Source organism: Coregonus clupeaformis, chromosome 31 (genome assembly GCF_020615455.1).
Source record: "Coregonus clupeaformis isolate EN_2021a chromosome 31, ASM2061545v1, whole genome shotgun sequence".
Taxonomy (NCBI): Eukaryota; Metazoa; Chordata; class Actinopteri; order Salmoniformes; family Salmonidae; genus Coregonus; species Coregonus clupeaformis.
In genome coordinates this window covers 29,523,184-29,531,928 of record NC_059222.1, presented here as the reverse complement: position 1 = coordinate 29,531,928, position 8,745 = coordinate 29,523,184, and the positions used below count along the sequence as shown (strand labels likewise).

General features: G+C 50.1%; 1 non-coding gene across 1 annotated transcript; it reads right to left on the bottom strand.

The window, feature by feature from the left end:
• Nucleotides 1–7,365: 7,365 nt before the first annotated feature.
• LOC121548114 lies at nucleotides 7,366–7,420 on the bottom strand. Its single transcript, XR_005996604.1, has one exon. It is a non-coding gene; the product is annotated as a U7 small nuclear RNA (small nuclear RNA).
• Between the last annotated feature and the right edge of the window lie 1,325 nt (nucleotides 7,421–8,745).

Here is an 8,745-nt window from a genome sequence, read left to right as displayed (position 1 = left end):
GTGAACTGGGGGCCTCGGTCAGACACTATATCCTCGGGTACCCGTAATGCCGGAAGACATGGGTGAACAGAGCCTCAGCGGTCTGTAGGGCAGTGGGTAGACCCGGCATGGGAAGGAGACGACAGGCCTTCGAGAACCTATCCACAACGACCAGGATGGTAGTATTCCCCTGTGAGGGGGGAAGGTCGGTAACAAAATCCACCGAGAGGTGGGACCAGGGTCGTTGTGGAATAGGCAGGGTTGTAACTTACCCCTGGGCAAATGTCTGGGCGCCTTACACTGGGCACACACCGAACAGGAGGAGACATAAATCCTCACATCCCTAGCTAACGTTGGCCACCAGTACTTCGTGCTAAGGCAGTGCACCGTCCGGCCGATACCCGGATGGCCAGAGGAGGGGGACGTATGAGCCCAACAAATGAGGCGATCGCGTATCTCGAGCGGAACGTACGTCCGACCCACAGGACACTGAGGAGGACTCGGGTCGGTGCGTAACGCCCGCTCGATCTCACCATCAACCTCCCACACCACCGGAGCAACCAGACAAGACTCCGGTAGTATGGGCGTGGACTCAACTGACCTCTCCTCTCGTCATACCGCCGGGACAGAGCATCTGCCTTCCCGTTCTGGGACCCAGGGATGTATGTGATCTTAAACACAAACCGGGCCAGGAACATAGTCCAACGAGCCTGGCGAGGATTCAGTCTCCTAGCTGCCCGGATGTACTCCAGGTTACGATGGTCAGTTTGAATGAGGAAAGGGTGTTGAGCCCCCTCGAGCCAATGCCGCCACACCTTTAGGGCCTGTACCACGGCTAACAGCTCCCTGTCTCCTACGTCATAATTCCGCTCCGCCGGACTGAGGCTTCTTAGAGTAGAACGCACAGGGACGGAGTTTAGGTGGAGTACCAGAACGCTGGGAAAGAACGGCCCTATCCCGGCCTCTGACGCGTCCACCTCTACTTGGAACGGTAAAGAGGGATCCGGATGCGCCAACACCGGCGCCCGAGGTAAACAGGTCCTTCAGTCTCCCAAATGCCCTGTCCGCCTCAGCTGACCACCGCAAGCGCACCGGACCCCCCTTTAACAGAGAACGTTATGGGAGCTGCCACCTGTCCAAAACCCCGGATAAACCTCCGGTAGTAATTCGCAAAACCCAAGAACCGTTGCACCTCCTTCACAGTGGTTGGGGTCTGCCAATTACGCACAGCTGACACCCGGTCTACCTCCATCTTCACCCCTGACGCAGATAACTGGTAACCCAGAAAGGAGACCGACTTCTGAAAAAACAGACATTTCTCTGCCTTGACATATAGGTCATGCTCCAACAGCCTCCGCAATACTCGGCGCACCAGGGCTACATGCTCAGCACGGGTAGGACTATACACCAGAATGTCGTCGATGTACACAACCACTCCCTGTCCCTGCATGTCCCGGAAAATCTCATCAACGAAGGATTGGAAGACTGAGGGAGCATTCATCAACCCATATGGCATGACTAGATACTCGTAGTGCCCGGAAGTCGTGCTAAACGCTGTCTTCCATTCATCGCCCCCTTTCGGATGCGCACCAAGTTATATGCGCTCCTAAGATCCAATTTTGTAAAGAACTGCGCACCGTGCAGTGACTCCGTCATAGTCGCAATCAGAGGAAGTGGATAGCTGTACTTCACTGTGATCTGATTGAGACCGCGGTAATCAATACACGGCCGCAGACCTCCATCCTTCTTCTTCACAAAAAGAAACTTGAGGAAACGGGTGAAACGGATGGCCGTATGTATCCCTGTCTAAGAGACTCAGAGATGTATGTCTCCATAGATTTTTTCTCCTCTTGAGACAAGGGATACACATGGCTCCGCGGAGAGCTGCGCCTGACTGGAGATCTATCGCACAATCCCCCTGTCTATGAGGCGGCAGCTGCGCAGCCCCTAGTCTTACTGAACGCCAGTGCCAAATCCTCATACTCGGGGGAATCTGCAGTGCTGGCATTAGATTCGGACTCTCCACCGAGGTCGCCCCTATGGAAACACCCAGACACCGCCCCTCACATTGAGCAGACCACCCTTTAAGAGCTTTCTCTCGCCACCCAATAATAGGGTCATGAGTCATCAACCAGGGAAGACCCAGCACCACCGGATACGCAGGAGAGTCAATCAGATAAAGCTGAATTCTCTCCTCATGACCCTCCTGCGCCATCATCTGAAGTGGTGCTGTGACCTCCCTAATCAACCCAGACCCTAACGGACGGCTATCTAGGGCATGGACGGGAAAAGGCTTATCCACTGGAAGGAGGGGAATCCCTAACTCTACACAGAACTGGCGATCTATAAAATTCCCAGCTGCGCCTGAATCTACCAGCGCCTTATGCTGGGAACGAGGTGCAACCTGTGGGAAACAAACAGGCAAGGTTAGGTGCACGACAGAAAGCTCTGGGTAAGCAGGGCGCCTACTCACCTGGGGGGACCCCCCAATGCTAGACCTGCCATCTCCTCCCCTGGAGGACCCGCCCCAGCACCTAGCCGCAGTGTGCCCTCCACGACCACAGTTGGTGCAAGGGCCAGGTCCCCGTGGGCTCCTCCTCCTCCGTTCCCCAGCGCCAGCACCCCCGAGCTCCATAGGACTCGGCTCGGAGGCGCTGGAGAGTGGAATGGGCGAACCCCCCCCTCCGGGACGCCCACGGGTGGCGAGCAGGGTATCCAGCCGGATGGCCATGTCGACCAGTTGGTCGAAAGTTAACGTCGTGTCCCTGCACGCCAACTCTCGCTGGACGTCCTCTCGGAGGCTGCAGCGAAATGGTCAATAAGGGCCCGCTCATTCCACCCCTGCATCAGCCGCTAGGGTCCGAACTCTAAGGCAAAGTCCTGTGCGCTCCTCATCCCCTGTCGGAGGTAGAACAGCCGTTCCCCCGCCGCCTTCCCTTCTGGTGGATGGTCGAATACAGCACGGAAGCGGCGGGAGAACTCCGCATAGTTCGTAGTTGCGGCGTCCATTCTCCTCCACTCGGCGTTGGCCCACTCCAACGCCTTGCCGGTGAGACAGGAGATGAGGGCTGAGACGCTCTCGTGTCCCGAGGGCGCCGGGTGTACGGTGGCGAGGTAGAGCTCCACCTGCAGCAGGAACCCTTGACACCCGGCGGTGGAGCCGTCGACGCCCTCGGGAGCGAGAGCCGAATCCCACTGGGTTCCGGAGATGAAACCGGGAGGGCTGACCGCTGGAGCTGGGTCGGTGGTTGGAGGTGTGGGCACCCCGCTGGTCTCCAATCGGTGTAGAGTGTTCATCACCCTCTCCAGGGCGTGACAGACTTGGTTCATTCGGGTCCTCCTGACCACGAAGACGTTCGTCCCATATCGGCGGTCGGCGCGGGTCGCTCCTGCTGATTCCATTGGGATGCGTGATTCTGTCAGACTGGTGTAGGTGGATGATAGGAATCAGGCGCAGGAAACCAGGAGGACGTCAACAGAACTTTACTAAGTCCAAACACAAGTATAAGTCGCCAACCCAACCGGGTGGCGTGAACAATTACGCACGAAATACACAGTGCGGAAAAACAAGAAAAAGCGCACACAGTGCGAGCTCTCGTAAACTACAACACAACGAGAGAACAAACTCGAAGAGGCAGGCTGACATAAACAATCACGCATAACACCTGACCCAAACAAACAAACTAAATAAGGGGAACAATCAAGACACAAATAAGGGACAGGTGTTATGAACAGACAAAACCAAAAGAACAAGAAACATCGAACGGTGGCAGCTAGTACTCCGGAGACGACGACCGCCGAAGTCCGCCCGAACAAGGAAGAGGAGCAGCCTCGGCCGAAACCGTGACACCGAATTCATATTCATTATATAAATCGGGCCGTTTAATTTTGTCTGGCTTGCCGTTCCAAATAAAATGGAATATTATTTTCTCATATAATTTAAAAACCGGTTCGCTAGGCGTAGGCAAAACCATAAGCAAATAGATAAACTGGGATATTACTAAAGAGTTAATCAGGGTGATTTTTCCACAAATAGACCTTTCCATGGTAGCAAGATCTTATCTATTTTTTTTTATGATCATAATTTGGTTGTAATCCAGTGTCACGCCCTGGCTCTGGGGACTCTTATATGTTGAGCCAGGGTGTTAGTTTATATGTGTAGTGTCTATGTTTTGTTTTCTATGTGTTCTTGTTCTAGTTTATGTGTTTCTATGTTGGCCGGGGTGGTTCCCAATTAGAGACAGCTGTGTCTCGTTGTCTCTGATTGGGAACCATACTTAGGCAGCCTGTTTGGCACTTGTCTTTTGTGGGATCTTGTTCCGTGTAGGTTGGTGTTTTGTTGCCTTAGGACTTCACGTATCGTTTTGTTGTTTTGTTGTATTGTAATAGTACTCATTAAAAGATGTACGCATATCACGCTGCGCCTTGGTCTGTTACTTACGACGATCGTGACAGAAGATCCCACCAAAACAGGACCAAGCAGCGTTTCCAGGAGCAAACGCCGGAGGTAACGTTGGTAGATGTCCTCCTCGGTTGGGGAAGGATAACGGAGGAGGAGGCCGTCCGTTACCGGAGGGCGATGAAGGGGGAGACCCAGGCAGGAGAGGAGAAGTGGCGCCAACCGGGCCGTCGTCGGACAGGTGAGAGGCAACCCCAATACATTTTTGGGGGGTGCACACGGCATGGACGACGGGGCTGCTGGAGGCAGCTACAGGGCGAGATTATGGACTAGGAGAGAAGGCCAACAGGTTACGGGGGCCATTGGTCATTAGAGGGAAGGAGAGTGTAGAGGCACGGCGAGAGGTACTGGGGTGTGTTACCAGTCCGGTCCGGCCCGTTCCTGATCCCCGCACAAGGCCAGTGGTGTGTGTTCCCAGTACGGTCCGGCCTGTTCCTGTCCCTCGCACCAAGCCTGTGATGCGCGTTGCCAGCCCGGCCCGGCCTGTTCCTGCCCCACGCACCAAGCCTGTGGTGCGCGTCGCCAGCCCGGCCCGGCCTGTTCCTGCCCCTCGCACCAAGCCTGTGGTGCGCGTCGCCAGCCCGGCCCGGCCTGTTCCTGCCCCTCGCACCAAGCCTGTGGTGCGCGTCGCCAGCCCGGTCTGGCCTGTTCCTGCTCCCCGCACCAAGCCTGTGGTGCGCGTCGCCAGCCCGGTCCGGCCCGTCCCTGCTCCCCGCACCAAGCCTGTGGTGTGCGTCGTCAGTCCGGCACAGCCCGTGCCTGTTTCACCGGTGCCTGGTCAGGTACCGGTCAGCTGCTCCACACCGGAGCCTAAGCAATCCGCTCCACCGATGTCCAGTCCAGCTCCAGCCAGCGGGGCCAGACCAGACCAGGGGCGCTACGGGGGGGTTGTTAGAGGGTGGTGGTCACGCCCGGAGCCGGATCCACCTCCGAGGTGGAATGCCCACCCAGCCCCTCCCCTGTTGGGTTTATGTTGGCGCGGTCGCAGTCCGCGCCTTTGGGGGGGGGTACTGTCACGCCCTGGCTCTGGGGACTCTTATATGTTGAGCCAGGGTGTTAGTTTATATGTGTAGTGTCTATGTTTGTTTTCTATGTGTTCTTGTTCTAGTTTATGTGTTTCTATGTTGGCTGGGGTGGTTCCCAATTAGAGACAGCTGTGTCTCGTTGTCTCTGATTGGGCACCATACTTAGGCAGCCTGTTTGGCACTTGTCTTTTGTGGGATCTTGTTCCGTGTAGGTTGGTGTTTTGTTACCTTAGGACTTCACGTATCCTTTTGTTGTTTTGTTGTATTGTAATAGTACTCATTAAAAGATGTACGCATATCACGCTGCGCCTTGGTCCGTTACTTACGACGATCGTGACATCCAGAGAGTTAGAAAATGTATCTAGATCCTCTATGAGGCTGTGGAGGGATTCAAGTTGTGGATTTAAAAGAAAACATGAATCATCAGCATACAATGACACCTTTGTTTTTTAGCCCTGGATTTCTAATCCCTTGATATTATTGTTGGATCTGATTTTAATAGCTAACATTTCGATGGCCATAATAAATAGATATGCTGATAGTGGACAACCTTGTTTTACTCCTCTTGACAGTTTAAAACTTCCTGAGAAATAGTCATTATTTACTATTTTACACCTAGGGTTACTATACATGAACTGCATTGTTGGTTAAGGGCTTGTAAGTAAGCATTTCACGGTAAGGTCTACACCTGTTGTATTTGGCGCATGTGACAAATCAAATTTGATTTTGATTTGATGCACCACAACGATAACAGTCTGACCTGAGTGGGTGGGTGCAGTGTCCAGATGCGCCTTTCCAAGTGCTCTGATTGGTTGGGAATGGCAGTGCTATGATGGGTGATGGATAACTAAGGTAGGCTAAACAGCCAAACTAACGGGACTCAAGGGAAACTGAAGGGACTGTGAGGGAAATTTTTGTAGAAAGGAGGGGAACAGGACGGCCTTTTTTACAAATATTCGAATTGCTAATTCTATGGTTTACCCAAGATCAAGTACCTGTGTTCTCATCTGATTGGTGCAGGTTTGTGGAGCTGCAGTCATGAAAACAGGATTACTGCATTGTAAACGTGATGCATTGTAAACTGGATACAAGTTTACAATGTAGTCTGTATTATGTGTGCACATTTTCACTGTATTAAGGTTTTAAATATAAACTAGATTCTAACAGTGTACCGATTGAATTGTAATCCAGATTTCATTAAATAAGGAATATATAATTAACAGGATTACATAGAGAGAAAGGGTAAGTGGAGGGATAGATTTTGCATGAATACTCATATAAAACCACATATGAGTCAATTTAGAATCCAGGTCAAACACTTGTGATATTAATAATGGTAAAAAATATATATTTAAATTTGCCCATGTGATAATTATGAACATACAGAGGGCTTTAAATCACATTATCAGTACGAACAAGAGACCAATAGAATGAGATCAAATCTGTTGAATAAATAACAAATGGCCGCTCTCTTTTCACGTCCTCACCTCCATTAGCTTCTCCTCTCCCTTCCCTCGTCCCTTATTTTCTCCCTTTATTCTAATGGTCTTTCCCTTGTTTACCTGCCTCATCTTTCCTTCTTATTTTTTTTTATTTTCTCACAAGCCACCTAATCACTAATTTATTTGTCTGTTATCCCACATGAAAAGATACTATAGTAATGGTATAACTACTGTAGTGTTTTTGCTGACTTTAGTGTAGTATACTGTAGTATGCTGTAGTATTTACAGTTAACTATAGTGTATACTGTAGTATTTATTGCAGTGTTTTTGCGGACTGTAGTATACTGTAGTGTTTTTATTGCGGACTGTAATATACTGTAGTATCTACTGTAGTGTTTTTGCAGACATTACTGTAGTATTTACTATAGTGTTTTTGTTTTATTATCTTTGACATAGAAGTGGAGGCTTTCTCCTTTAGAAAACCTACTGGATAAATACTAAAAGAGAAAATGTTCCTTAACCTGTAGGTAGGTAGGTCTGAACGGACAGTTCAGCGCATCTGCTCTTTTCTATAAACTGTATGGAACACAATATCGTCTATACTCATGTTGTGGTGAGTCCGGCGCAGGAGGGCAAATCACAGAATAGGTTTATTCCGAAACACAGTATTACACAGCAATGCGTCAAACACTACATTGCGGAAAACAGGCGCACTGGAAAACAACGAAGCACACGGGTGAAAATAACCCGGCGATACAAAATACAAAGAGCTCCACTGAGCTAATCAAACCTCCACAAATAAACAATCACACACAAAGACAAGGGTGCAGAGGGAACACATATACAGGTACTGATGAGGGGATATGAACCAAGTGTATGTAATAAACAAGACAAAACAAATGGAATGATGAGATGAGGAGCGGCAGTGGCTAGAAGGCCGGTGACGATGAACACCGAAGCCTGCCTGAACAGGTCGTGACACATGTAGGTTTCTCACTTATGGGTGGTACAAATTGGGATATGGGGGAGGGGAATGGGCAGGGTATATTAAATAATGTGTAGTGTTTTTGCGGACTGTAGTATTTTTTCAGACATGACTGTGGTATTTACACTTTACTACAACATTCTATAGTAAGTACTACACATGATCGAGGGATACTACGGTGTGTAGTATAGTATTCCACCTTATACTACAGTTTACTACAGAATTCTATAGTAAACTGTAGTGTATTTTTTTATGTGGGATGTCAGCCTCTTTATTTATCTCTCCACCCCTTCCTCTCTCCCTCCTCTCTCTCTGCCTCTCTCTCTCTCTCTCTCTCTCTCTCTCTCTCTCTCTCCATTCTCTCCCTCTCTTGTTCCTTCTCTCTCTCTCTGACAGATTCATGGTGTGACTGGTGCTGTATCTGTCAGGGGCTGCCGCTCACTGTCACCCAGGCTGTCACCATGAGCCTTGAGAACGAGGGCCTATCATACAAGGGCAGGGTGGCACCATTGTCACATAATGGCCCGATAAATCTGCTTATGATTGGTTTGAATGCAAACATAGACTACACAAACACACACAAACACACACAACCACACACACACACACACACACAGACACACACACCTTTGTGGCCACTTCAAAACTGCACTGTTAAAATGAAGTGCTTTGTAACACCAAAACTAGTGGCAACTGAGCTGCCACCAACTTGAAGGGGACGAAACCTTAACATTGCTGGAGTATTGAAACATATCATCCTGAGATGTTTTGAAACGTTAAATGATGTGTTGTAACAACACTTAATCAAGTGTTGTCCAACACCTTGCCAGGGACTGGCAGCACTAACAGAAAATA